The 13,096-nt window shown below is 34.7% G+C and overlaps 1 protein-coding gene across 2 annotated transcripts in view; it reads left to right on the top strand.

The window, feature by feature from the left end:
- Window positions 1-5,502, top strand: part of LOC123316860 (TATA-binding protein-associated factor 172) — a 71,279-nt gene extending 65,777 nt beyond the window's left edge. For both annotated transcript variants that reach the window (XM_044903121.1, XM_044903122.1), the window contains exon 18: window positions 5,180-5,502. The gene's annotated coding sequence lies outside the window, so the exon portion shown is untranslated. The remainder of the gene's footprint in view (window positions 1-5,179) is intronic.
- Window positions 5,503-13,096: the final 7,594 nt, after the last annotated feature.

The raw sequence follows: 13,096 nt of genomic DNA, 5'->3' as shown, positions 1-13,096 counted from the left end.
GAGAAATCCGAGTGAACGTCGGACGGAAGAATTACAAAGGAGGTATTAAAGATAAATGGAAAAGGAGAAACACCTTTTAATAATAATCGGGGATGGTTGTAAACCCTATTGAATTGAGCTACCTTTAAAGGAACAACGAAAACTGATCTAGGTATCTATACCTACATGTATCATGGGTAAATCATAACAAACCCGTTTGATATCAATAAAAATCATATTTTTGATGAATATAAATGTTAAAATATCCATAGACGGATCAACTGATGAGAAAAAAATCATCAGTCAGACCACTGAAAATTTCGCGCGCCGTATAAATGCATGAGCGCGCTCATACATTTTTGCTCTGACTGACGGTCTTTCCCCCGCTAGACACGCAGCTGACGGTCATTTTTATATTTCCATATATGTAAGAAATCATATGCAGGTGTTTTCATTCGGGATGAAATAACTTGATTTTCAACTTTTTTTCCCAACTTCACGCGCTCGACTGACGTATTTTCCACCCTGCGCGGATCGGCTGACTTCACTATTTTGTTTCTAATTATCATCAATATTACATATAAAAAATTTCAGCCGGGATAAAATCACTTGAAATTTTGCATTTTTTCCCAAGTTCCGCCGCCTCCCACGCCCGCACCCACCGCTACTTGACCAGCTGACGGTCAGTTTCGTCATTTGCAATGTGACTACAACAGTATAGTATTAAATTCAACCGGGATGAAATTCCTTGAAAAAAAAGGCCCTGCCTCCCGGACTATTATTTCATTTACAAATTTTTCGACCTTTATTATTTCACTCAACAATCGGAAAAGGTCATGGAAAATTGAATGTAGTTTGTTGAAACCGCTTCATTTTATCATCTGTGTTCGAAATTTTAGAAATCCAGGGTGTTTCACGAGTGAACGGACAAACGAAAACCGTGAATAGAGGGCATTGCTGAGTTTAAAAACACCTCTTGGGTACTCCGATATAAAGGAAGTTTTCTCGAATTTTCGTTTCGCTATACCAAAGTTGATACTCTTTGGCTATACTTCCTGATATTTTCGGCTGATTAGACAGAAAATTAATCCTCAGGTTACAGTTGTTAGTTTCAATTAAAAAAACATTAAAATTTGACATAAATCAAGACTGTACTCATTAGGGCTATCGTGAAAAACATACTGCATGTAGTTTTTTCATCATCATTTTAATATTTGTCGTTTCATGCGTTTGAAGTTATATAAAGCCACTATGTTTCATTCAAATTAGCAACTTTAAGCTTAATAAAAATTGATGGCTGTTTTTTGGAATTTCATACTATCAACTTCAAATTATTAAGCTTTTTCGAGAATTAAAATTACTCCGATGGAATTTCGAATCAAAAAAAGCTCTCACAGTAGGAAAAAAATTATGTAAAATATTACGTGCTCATTTTCAAGTAACCCCGCTATGGAGTTGCCTGAAAATATGCTTTTGTTTACTTGTTGACCTGATATAAGGGCTAAATGAAAATAAATAGAAATAATATTAATGTATTCAATAGGTCCTTTCGTTAGCATAGGAAGTGTAGCACTTTTCTACACTCGGTGTAATTTACACTCGATTTTAGTATTCGTTTGCTGATTGGTGGATCTACACCAGTGTAGAGGGGGTGTAGTTTATCTACACTTAGTCAAAAGGAGGTGTAATATTATAGCATTTTCTATTGGTAAAACTAGTGCTGCACTGGTGCAGTTTTTATGTTCTATTGGTGTTCCGAATGCAAAAAGTCATGTTCTTTTGGAAAACTGGTTCCGCACTATATGCACTCAGTGCGCATTTTTCGACACGAGGTCTGAGAACTCGTGCCAGTGTTGATGCAATTCGGTTAGATTCAAAACCAGAGAACACTGACACAATTAATGGTATAATTTTAAAATTCAAATCATGTTGAAAATTTAAAAAACATTTTAAGGATATTGTTCAGTACTGTTTTGCAACTCTTGTCGTCATGAACGGTGAAGATATTTTTGCTGTTATGAATTTGTTATCTCCATTTGCTGACAGTGAAGATGAGCTCGAATATTTAGCTGTTTTATCTAAACAGAAGGACACTCCGAAAATAAAAAAAATTCTTGCAGACGTTGTTCAGAGGACTGATGCTGAGTAACAAATGGAAGACTTTTGTATTTCAATTATCCGTTCAAAAATAAATGAATTGCAAAAATGAAATTAAACTGAAGTCGCGCACTTACTAGTCACATAATTTGAAAATATTATCAGTATTATCTCCTTCAACTGCTTCATTTATAGAGATTATTTCTTGATTGAATCTGAAAATGAGTTCTAAAACATTTTCCATTTTTTATTTCAAAAAGGTCAAACCGGCCCACAACAAACAAGGCAAAATGACATCGAACCCATAGAGTTCTTTTCAATTTATGATCGACCCGTTCAAATTTAGGTTTCGTATGTTCTGTTGGAGCTGCATTAGATGTGCTCCTTGACAGCACGGAAATAATATTCGGGTGCACTTAGTGCAGAACTAGTTTTACCAATAGAAAACGCTATTAGTGTTCTGTGGTGTGAAATGCAAAATTTGATATTGATGTTGCGGACGTCACAGTAACCTACTTCAAAATGGATACGATTGAATTTAAAATTTGCCATAAGTTCATCACTTTGCAAGAGGATGAAAAAGTAACGAATCTTCTGAATCTTCGAATCCAAATTATTAGTCTATGAGCGTGACAACCTAACTTCAGTGGTTTTTTCATTCGTTTGCGCAATTACACTGAAAATCAGCTGATTCAAAGTACAGTGTAGATTACACTACACTAAGAGACAGACTAAAGGACCAAATGGGAGTAACCCATTAATTTTTCTATATATCGTATAATATAATATATTGTATTCCTTACTGAGTTGCATCAAATTACCCCTTTCATACCTCTGCACAACGGCATTCAGAGCCTCCTCATAATTGTGGTACGTCCGAGCTCCCGCCTTCCTAACGTATTTATTCACCATTTTCGAGAAGCCCCAAGAATGAGATCAAAAAATAAAATCTACGGCACAAGCTTCCCTATTAGCAACAACAGCATTGAATTGAGGTTGTATTGTGCTGTTGAGGGGTTGTGATACTCTTAAAAAAAATACATTGCTGTTTTAGTACTACTAGTATATCCAGGGAGTAAGAAGTATTCACAGCTAAAAAAGCATCGTTTTATAATGTGCGTTCAAAAAAATTCGTCGTCAAGTAGGCTATGGAATTTCTAACGTCGATATTTCGTGTCTTAACGTAATTCTTAGCTTTTGCTGTACTATTTTCCAGGTGAACTGTCAAGTTAGAAGTTAGCATTTTAGATTGTTGTTAAATTAAAATTATCAGGAAATTATAAAGATGGTTTTACGGACGTGCAAAAAGAATTTATTATTGAATCCTACTTCAAAATTGGGGAAAAAATAGAAGGAGAGTGTAAATAAATATTCTTTAATGTTCCAGCGACATTCCCAATGTTGCTGAGAGAATCAATCTTTCGAAAGTACACTTTTGCGATGCGTTGACGGAACAGGTATATTCAAACTAAAGTAGTGGTCGACCAAAGAAGAAAACCTCAGAGTTATTCAGCAATAATGAAAATATGATGACAGAAGACAGAAACTCCACGAACCTCGGTTAAAATTTTTACCGAAAATTTTTCTAACCGCCTCAGTTTGTTTGGATTATTGTGATCTGACTCAATGGAAGAAATGCTTTTCGCACTTTGGGCGAAATTAACTTTTCCTTAAAAGTGTCTTTCCATACAAAATTACGATCTATAGGTTAATGTCATCATTGTTTACATTTTGGGAAGATGAAGTAATTCAAGAAAAGACTTACGTTCAGACACCCAATATCATCATTTAAAATTCTATAGCCTAATTGACGACGAATTTTTTTGAACGCACGTTACCTAACTATTCGAGTGATGCTGCGTGATAGCACCCTAGAAACACAGAAATCAACAATTATGTTTCCTAAATAAACCGTTTAGGAGCAGCGAGTAGCCCCGTTTTACGGTACTCCTAACTTAAGAGCTTTAATTTTTAATTTTTGAGAATAAGAAATTATCAGCAACTTTAGATTTCAACGACTGCAACGCCAACTACCTGGCTTGATCGTGAATCTTGAACCATCCGAGGCCTCACCCAAACCAGTCTTCTGAAGTACCCTCTATAGACGGATGTGCCCAAACCCACACACACACACACAAGATGTTATTGGAATCTTTCCAGGTGGAAGGTTGTTTAACTCGACTGCAACCCCTACCTACCGGGTTCGAGTGTGAACCTAAACCACCTAGAGTCTCACCCAAAACCCCAAAAAAAAAATTTCCTCAAAATACACATCTAGTATAAAGACAAACACACACTGTAGAATATTTTATGAAACAGCAATCCCTAAAAATTTTAAATAGGAAGGGGGTTGAGCAGTACGTTGTTTTAAAACCTTGTCAAAAATGCCGTACACTTGACCTCTTCTGTTAGTTTGTACTAACGAAAAATAAAAAAAGGTAAAATAGTTACAATAGCCAAAGTTGCAATGAAACGTGATAAAAAAAATTTACTATAAAAGATGCTCAAAATGTTGTCCATTACTTTGTAGACAAAAATATAACCTTGTTTCAAATTTGGTCCTTAGGTTTTGGGATGTACCGATAGATATCCGCTAACCGCTCTGTACCATCAATCAGGTGTGACCATTTTCTTCTTAGAAGTAGTTATACATTATAATCAGTAAATGAATTTTCAGCCATTACACAATTCTTACACTAACATCGTTATATGACTCGCCGCGTTCCACCAAAATGTGGTCCGACTACATTCATCCTTTTTTTCGTATTACAAACTAGTTTACTGACAATTTTCAATTTAAGACACTGTTCGCAATAGACCTCATAGTTTTCGAGATATTAGAGAAAATCTGAAAAAACTACTAATTCTCAACTAATAACTCCCCCTTCCCAAACCCGACACTCAAAATGGCGATACTTTTTTCCCAATAATATGGAATGTGTGAAGCAATTTGGAGCACAATATTAATGAGGCCTTAAATAGAGTAACAATGAAATTACCACTACTACTTGAATAAATCTGAAGGCAATACAGCGAGATTGATACAATAAATTACAAAAAATTCCATAACATCCACAAGTTTTAACGTATTGATTTCTTCCAGGCACCACAAAGAGGTCAGTAGGCCATGGTCATCCAAAATAGTTCAGATATTGACCTAATTCGGAAGTTCACAACTCGATCCCAGTGACCCAGTTTCATGGAAGTTCATTGCCTCCCTGAAATAAATCACGTAGCATGCTCCACTTTTTAATGGCCTACATTCAGACTTTAGGTGTTGAGCTGAATTTCAAGAATTCATACATTTTATTCAATATCTAATTAAAGATAAGAATTTTTTAAGAATTCGTCTCATTGTATCTATCATCACAGATGTTGAATCATACCCTTGTATCATTTAATTTATTCAATAAAATGTTAATTAGAGGAAGTGTGTTTAATTCATAGAACTATTATTTTGATCATGCAAGATGCAGATCCCTGAGCAAATCATCAGCATCTTCAGAGGTTTCGGATAGCATTCAGATTTGATGTAACATTTGACTGCTCCCTGTGAATATCTCTATATGTGTTTCTACTATGACGAGCTAAATCCATGAGTGACACAACTACACCAACAATCAAATCACCCTGCCAAATCCTGATATAATTTGTAAAGGTGCATGCGAATCCGCAATGAAACGAAAATCTCATTAGATTTTTGTATCCTGAGAATTTTCTCTCAGCTGTGATTCCACAGAACCTGATATATTTGTGAAACACTCGAGCTATGTGATTTTCCCATCATGAGGAAATATCTCCGAATAAGCTGTTTCCACGCAGTATACGTATTATATCGATTGAAGGAAGCATTTATTCATGTTGTGTGTCGATTTTGGAAGATGTCAACCAAGAAAGCTAAAACAAGGGCTGCATCTTATTACCTTGTGGGAGTTGTAGATAAAATTGCGACACCTACAATTTTTTCCTTTGCCAATCTTCATCAATGAACAAAAGTTAGATAAAAATCACTGAAAGTATAGATTTCTCTGAGTTAAATAAGAAGTGATTTGTTTGAAGCAAAATATGCACGAATCACAATTGGAAAACGAGCCCAGTTTTCAAACCAAAAATTTGGTAGGCGAAATTTCGAATTTTCAACTTTATCAATGCTCATTTCCTCCTTCAAAACTCAAGTTAACGATGAAATAAAAATCAGCTTTTCAATGAATGCTTATGCATTATCAGTTATGAAAAAGAATAAATATGATTTAAAATTTGGTATAGGAAGAAAAGAAAAATCTATTTCTAATATCAATTTGCCTGCAAGTTTCGAATTCCACAATTCATCCATGAAAAAATTATTTTAAAAACTTGCCAAATTCCTTCTTCGTTCTCTAAAAAAGTTTTCTTTAGAATGCAGTCACCACATTTTAAATCATACTAATTCTTTTTCAACCATCTAATACAGGATAGTTTCGCTTTTTTCATACGTATTATATCTTTTTCTGATGGAAAATGGAAATAATCCAAAATTATCATCGAACTTGGTCAACGTAAAAAAAATAGACGAAATATAAAGTAAGTTAGGAAATTTTTTGAAAAACACAAGAACTAAAATATCTCGGAAACTGTTGATTTTTGGTTATCCATAAATATGGCTCAAACGACAGCAAATAAGTGTTACTAACACCTCCTCCAAGGTTCACGTCTAATTTGGAAACACATTTGCGAGTTCTTTAAATCGAATTTTCTTTGAAGGGTTCTCTTCATTGTTGAAGTTTGTGTAGCTTCTGATTTCTTCCGACTTCGTCTGAATCTTGCCTATCTTCAGATCCTTCGTCCTCATTGAGTTCTTGGTTTTCAATATCTCTTCCGAAGAAAATTCGAATTTATTTAGGCTCACCTCAAACACATAACATTTTCCAACCAACAGTGATTGGACTACCGCCCCTATCGACCATTTTCAAATCACAACTATTCAATTAGGTATTTTATAGAAATTGTTTCACGATAGATTTCGAAGAGGAAAGAGCAGTGCTGTGATCCAAGTAGGGGAGAGTTGGACAAAACAGGATAGTTCGGTAAAACAGGATATCGGGTAATATTCGAAAATAAGCAGGGCCACTTGACGACTGGTAGTATAACTCGCTGTGAATCATTGAACTAAAGTTCTTTAGTTCAATGCTGTGAATAAGGTATCTTCAATTATTATATTCAAATGAATTGTAAATCTGTAACGTGTGACAAGCTGCAATTCGTGAAGGTAGTGTTATACTATTTAGTTTTACCGGTAGAATGGAGAATTTTTCGATTTAAATAACGAAAATAAAGAACGATGTGTATTTCATATGAAAGTTTGAATAATTGACTTTATTTCGTGATATTTACAGATATGAAAAAAAAATTTTTTCTCGTAAAAATCCTGAATAATATTTTGGAAGACGCGGTCGGGCAAAATGGGATACCATGCAATCGGATAAAACTGGAAACTATCCCGTTTTGCCCAACTAAGAGTTATTGTTATTGGTTTCAACAAAGATTTTGAATTCAATTGTTCAACAAATCTAAAGAAGGATGGGAAAATATGCGAGAAATACGAATCGGCAGTAATAAACAAAAATAAAGAGAAGGTAAAAGATATAATATCTAACAAAAAGTCGACAAAACAGAAGAGAGGAAGAAACAAAATTGTAGTAGTTCAGAAGATGAAGAGAAACCCGCTGTAACCATTCATTCATTGCTGTATCCCGTTACCGGGAATAAATCTACGAAAAGAAGAAGAAAAAAAAATTGCGTACAGACTTGTAATTTCTTAGGGCTAGTTACGACTGTGTGCCCTCCTGTGACTGAAGAGACCCAACCGTGACCTGCAGATCCTTCCACACTCAGGGCATGCATAGTCACCAACCAGATCTGGCCGCCGCTGTATCCTTCTCGATTCTCCATTATAACTGTGTACCAGAGACAACCTGTTGTCTCTGCTGTGTACCAAAGACCTCCACTGTGACCTGTCTGACGCTAGTTGTTCCCAGTTATGATTGGCTAAAGGCGCTAATACGCAGCCTTGTTTTATTCCGGAGTTGGTTGAGAAATGGTCGGTTGTAGAGCCATTATGCTGTATTCTAGCGGTGTTGTTGGTATGAAGGCTTTTACACACTGCTAAGAATTTTTCGGGTACTCCAAGATGCTGTAACCTGCATTTATTTTTCAGAATTGAACTCTAAATCAAAGAGTGCTACTCTGTAATCTGTGAAGAGTGCTGACGTTTCGGTAATGTGCCCGGACTGTCGTATTTGGTCTCACGAAGCTTGTGCGCCGGGTTTGAGAATGATGTTGATCCGTACTCGTGCGATTTTTGTCGTTGTTGAAGACTTGATTTGTTTTTTGTTATAAGTATGAGTTTCCTAAAGTGTTCTGTTCTCAATTTCAATAGATATATATGACTCTCATAATCATTTTCATTTTCATTCATATATCATCCCATTTTACCCGACTAGGAGAGCAAAACAGGATACTTTACCTTTTATCACAAATATTACTTTTTCTACATAATCATTAAACAATGAAGGAATGCTCGATATTCAATGTATAAAGAAGACACCAGAGAAGTTATTATGCAGAAGTTGCAGTTATCAATAGCTTGTTTAGGGAGTTTTGGGTTATATAACGTTAGCTATTCCGTTTTATCCAACTCTCCCCTAGAGTTCAACTCAACGGTGGGTTTCCCTACTAGTCGGCTACTCTCTGCAGGTGACGACAATTTCGGGCTTGCTGTGTAGTTGAAAAGTGGTACGTGTGTGTGAGTTAGGAGTTAGGCCTACTCTTGACCACATGCAACTAATCTCAAAATGTATTGTAATGGAGTAGAATAATTTTATAAGAAATGTGGGAAGCATTTTTTACACTTTTCACCTTTTTGGTTGTGAAAATCACCCGAGTGTATTCCTAAGATGATAAATAATAATAAATTAATGATAAAACATTTTAAAGAGCTGATACATTTATTTCCTGAATGTTCTGAATGTACTCTTATTATACAATGATTTAAAAAATTCTCGATATAGTTTGTTCTGTAGCACATGAAATTTCCTAATTTGGATTAATTGAAACATTCATATGTGATGAAAAAAGAAGATATAGCGTTTATTAAAAAAATTATTTCGAAAAAACCTTGCTAAAGTTTTTCTCACTCCAAAAAATATTTCTTATAATTAATATTCATATAATTTTTTCTCATTTCATCGTCGAGTTGACATTGAGTTTCAATCGAATTGAAAAACTTTAGATGGCTCTGAAATGACGTTATGAAATTTGAGTGACATCTCTGAATAAATGCAGAATTTTGGACAAGTTTTCGCTTCACAACTGTATGTATATATTTTTTCAGCAAGTCGTATAGACTAGAATTATCTTCGAACTTAAATTTACTCAGGCGTCATGCTGACGTCAGAGGGGAATACCACTAAACTTATTTTCGATTACCTTCGAGCCCCCATGGAATGCCTGGTCAATTTGATGTCTGTCAGTTTTCTGGTTTCTAAGAAAAAGATTAAAAATTCCTCTTCGGAACTGAGCAGGGGCAGCTCAAAAAAATGTATATGAAAAACCTATACTATTGTTTGACAAGGAATCACCCCTTAAATTTTTTTGCAATATTCAACATCCTGTATGCATTGTTTATAGTTAGATATACCTTAAGGTCTATCGTGCTACCATCAGAGCGTTTCTCTTCTGCGGTTCAGTTCAATTGGATCGGTATTTTTTCAAATATTGAGAGGTGACAGATTTAGACCAAGGATTCTTCGTCGGTGAGTCCAACCAAACAGTTTTAGATAATTTTCGTATCAGAAGGCCCTTACATAATTGAACATACACTTCAGTTTTGTTTTGTGATCTCGATATTGTTTCAGAATAACTCAGAATTTTCACAAATTCGCAGTTTTGATGAAAAAAATTAATGATTTTTTATCACATCACTACTCTGGACATATTCCGGAACGATACCTGCCCGGAGAAGTTATACTGTATCAAATCAGTTATCACTGATTTGAGTTCCCGTTTTTTAATAATAGAATTGTTTTGAATTTTCTTCTTTTATGAATCAAGTTATAAGTATGACGAAAATAGAACAAACAAGGAAAGGAGTTGGGATAAAGTCAGAAAATTTTTGAGAATTCATTCTTTTATGACTGGCTTTTTTATACAGGGTCTTTCACGAGGAACCTCACCCATATTTATAAGGGAAACTACTGAACGTATTTTCATGAAATTCAGCACTTATAAGTATTTCACGATGCTGATGAAATCTAAAATATTTTCAAGGCATGAGCACCTCCGGTTTTTCCGGAAATGACGTCAACTTCCGTTTTTCAAATCAGAACACCATTTTTTATTGCAGAAATAGATTCCTTAGAAAATTTCAAGTTATTTTGATGTAACATTTTGCAGTTTTGGTTGGTAAATTCTCTCTGAGCGGGAAAATTCGAAAAAAAAATCGAAAATAGAGCTCCGCTGAAACAAGAATAACTTCGAGGTTTTTGGATGGAAAATTTTCGTTTTTGGGATTTTTCAAGATGTAAGATTGATGTATCCACTTTAAAAATCGAAATCGCGATTCATGATACAGGGGGTGAAAAAATCGCTTTCAAAGTTAGGGATGACAAAATCGTGAAAAATCAATTTTTTCAAATTAGAACCCCATTTTTTTATGGCAGATATTGAATCTACGTTAAAAAATAATGTGAGTGTATGCATCACACCCTTGCCCTTAGAGGATATTTTCTGAGTTATTCACAAAAAACTATTTTTCGTCTTGAATTTTCAGCTATTTCTTTTCCCTTCACGCCAAAAAGATGAAATTTTCCGGAACTGTTATTTGAACCATGCTGTAGATTTTTCACCCCTTCTTGAAACCGACTTCAAGTTACTATTAGGAGAACCATGGCAAACTCTCGCAGTTATAACTAGAGAAGATGCTCAAAGTTTTGACCGTTAATTTCTAGACATTTATTTATACGTCTCAGGAATGCTTCGTGCGTTGCTCTTTTTATTTCATCGGAGGAAGAGTGTTTAAAAACCAAATTGAGTTTCAAAACTATGAATCTAAAAATCTAAACAAACCTGAACGCATTTCTGACTCGTTCTATGCAGTCCTCTTTATCAGTCAGGGGAGTTGAGTAGACAATATTTTTTATCCTACCCCAAACATAATAGTCTAAAGGAGTTAAATCGGGAGAACGTGGTGGCCAAAGATGTGGACCATTGTTCGCCAACCATCGATCTTCAAAGAGCCTGTAGAGGATATTTGCCACATTGAGTGAATTGTGTGGAGGCGCGCCATCTTGTTGATACCATAAGTCATTATGGTTCTGTACTAGCGGCTCAATTATTTGAGTCAATATATCAGAATATCTATCTCCTAAGGGAGAACATTCTTTAAATAATGCAAACATGTGTAGTGTTCTATCTTACCAGTTAAAGTCCCATCATGAATGTGAACATCGAGAATTGCATTATTTTTGATGGCGCAAAAAACATTGAAATTCCAGGTCTCTTGAAAGTTCCATTGTCTGAAGTGGTGGTTGTTCTCTTCATCTGTCCAAATTATACAGTCCAAAAAGTTTTCATTCTCTTGAAATCGAATCATAGCTTCGCAAAACTCTGTTCTCCTAACGAAATCAGTTTCCTTCAAATGCTGTACCCTATTGAATTTATATGGGTGCATTTTATGTTTTTTTATTATAATATTCTCCAAACACTCGATTGAGATAATCCCAGATCAATCTCGGCATCTTTGAGAGAATTTTGAGGATTCACACGAAAATATGCAAGAACTGTAATTTCGTTGTTCTCATCTTCTACTACACTTTTTTCTCTGTGTATAGTTTTCTTAACGAAAGATCCGACATTTCTCAAGTTTGTCATGGTTCTGTTAATGGTATCTCTCGTTGGTCTGAGTCGGTCAGGAAACCTCTCAATGAACAGTCGAATCGTTCTATCTACAACTTTATTACATTCTCCATGAAGTAGAATGAGATTTAAATAATCTTCATTGGTAAAATTAGGCATAGTGATCGATTTTATAACTTAATACGAATTATCACCAAATTAATAGTAAACACAAAATGCTACTGAATAAAGAGGAATTTGGCAGATGTAATTAATGATATCTATCATTAAAAAAAAAAATAATGTAAAATATGGTAAGTTTTTGCATATGGTTCATAAGGAATTATTTATTTATCACTGGAGAGAAAACCGATGGCCGATTAGTTGAAATAAAGAGGTTTCCGATACAAATTCGAATCAAAATTCGCCATCTATTTAGGAACAACCTGTAACTTTTTTCTCTTGCATATTAGGGTAGTAAAATCTAAAACATGGTTTAAGTAACAGTTCCCGAAAATTTCATCTTTTTGGCGTGAAGGGAAAAGAAATAGCTGAAAATTCAAGACGAAAAACAGTTTTTTGTGAATAACTCAGAAAATATCCACTTTAGGGCAAGGGTGTGATGCATACACTCACATTATTTTTTAACGTAGATTCAATATCTGCCATAAAAAATGGGGTTCTAATTTGAAAAAATTGATTTTTCACGATTTTGTCATCCCTAACTTTGAAAGCGATTTTTTCACCCCCTGTATCATGAATCGCGATTTTGATTTTTAAAGTGGATACATCAATCTTACATCTTGAAAAATCCCAAAAATGAAAATTTTCCATCCAAAAACCTCGAAGTTATTCTTGTTTCAGCGGAGCTCTATTTTCGATTTTTTTTTCGAATTTTCCCGCTCAGAGAGAATTTTTCAACCAAAACTGAAAAATGTTACATCACAATAGCTTGAAATTTTCTAAGGAATCTATTTCTGCAATAAAAAAATGGTGTTCTAATTTGAAAAACGGAAGTTGACGTCATTTCCGGGAAAACCGGAGGTGCTCATGCCTTGAAAATATTTTAGATTTCATCAGCATCGTGAAATACTTGTAAGTGTTGAATTTCATGAAAATACGTTCAGTAGTTTCCCGTATGAATATGGGT

This window comes from Coccinella septempunctata, chromosome 7 (assembly GCF_907165205.1).
Source record: "Coccinella septempunctata chromosome 7, icCocSept1.1, whole genome shotgun sequence".
Taxonomy (NCBI): domain Eukaryota; kingdom Metazoa; phylum Arthropoda; class Insecta; order Coleoptera; family Coccinellidae; genus Coccinella; species Coccinella septempunctata.
Note: the sequence above shows the minus strand (reverse complement) of the source record. Positions and strands in the feature narration are given on the sequence as shown.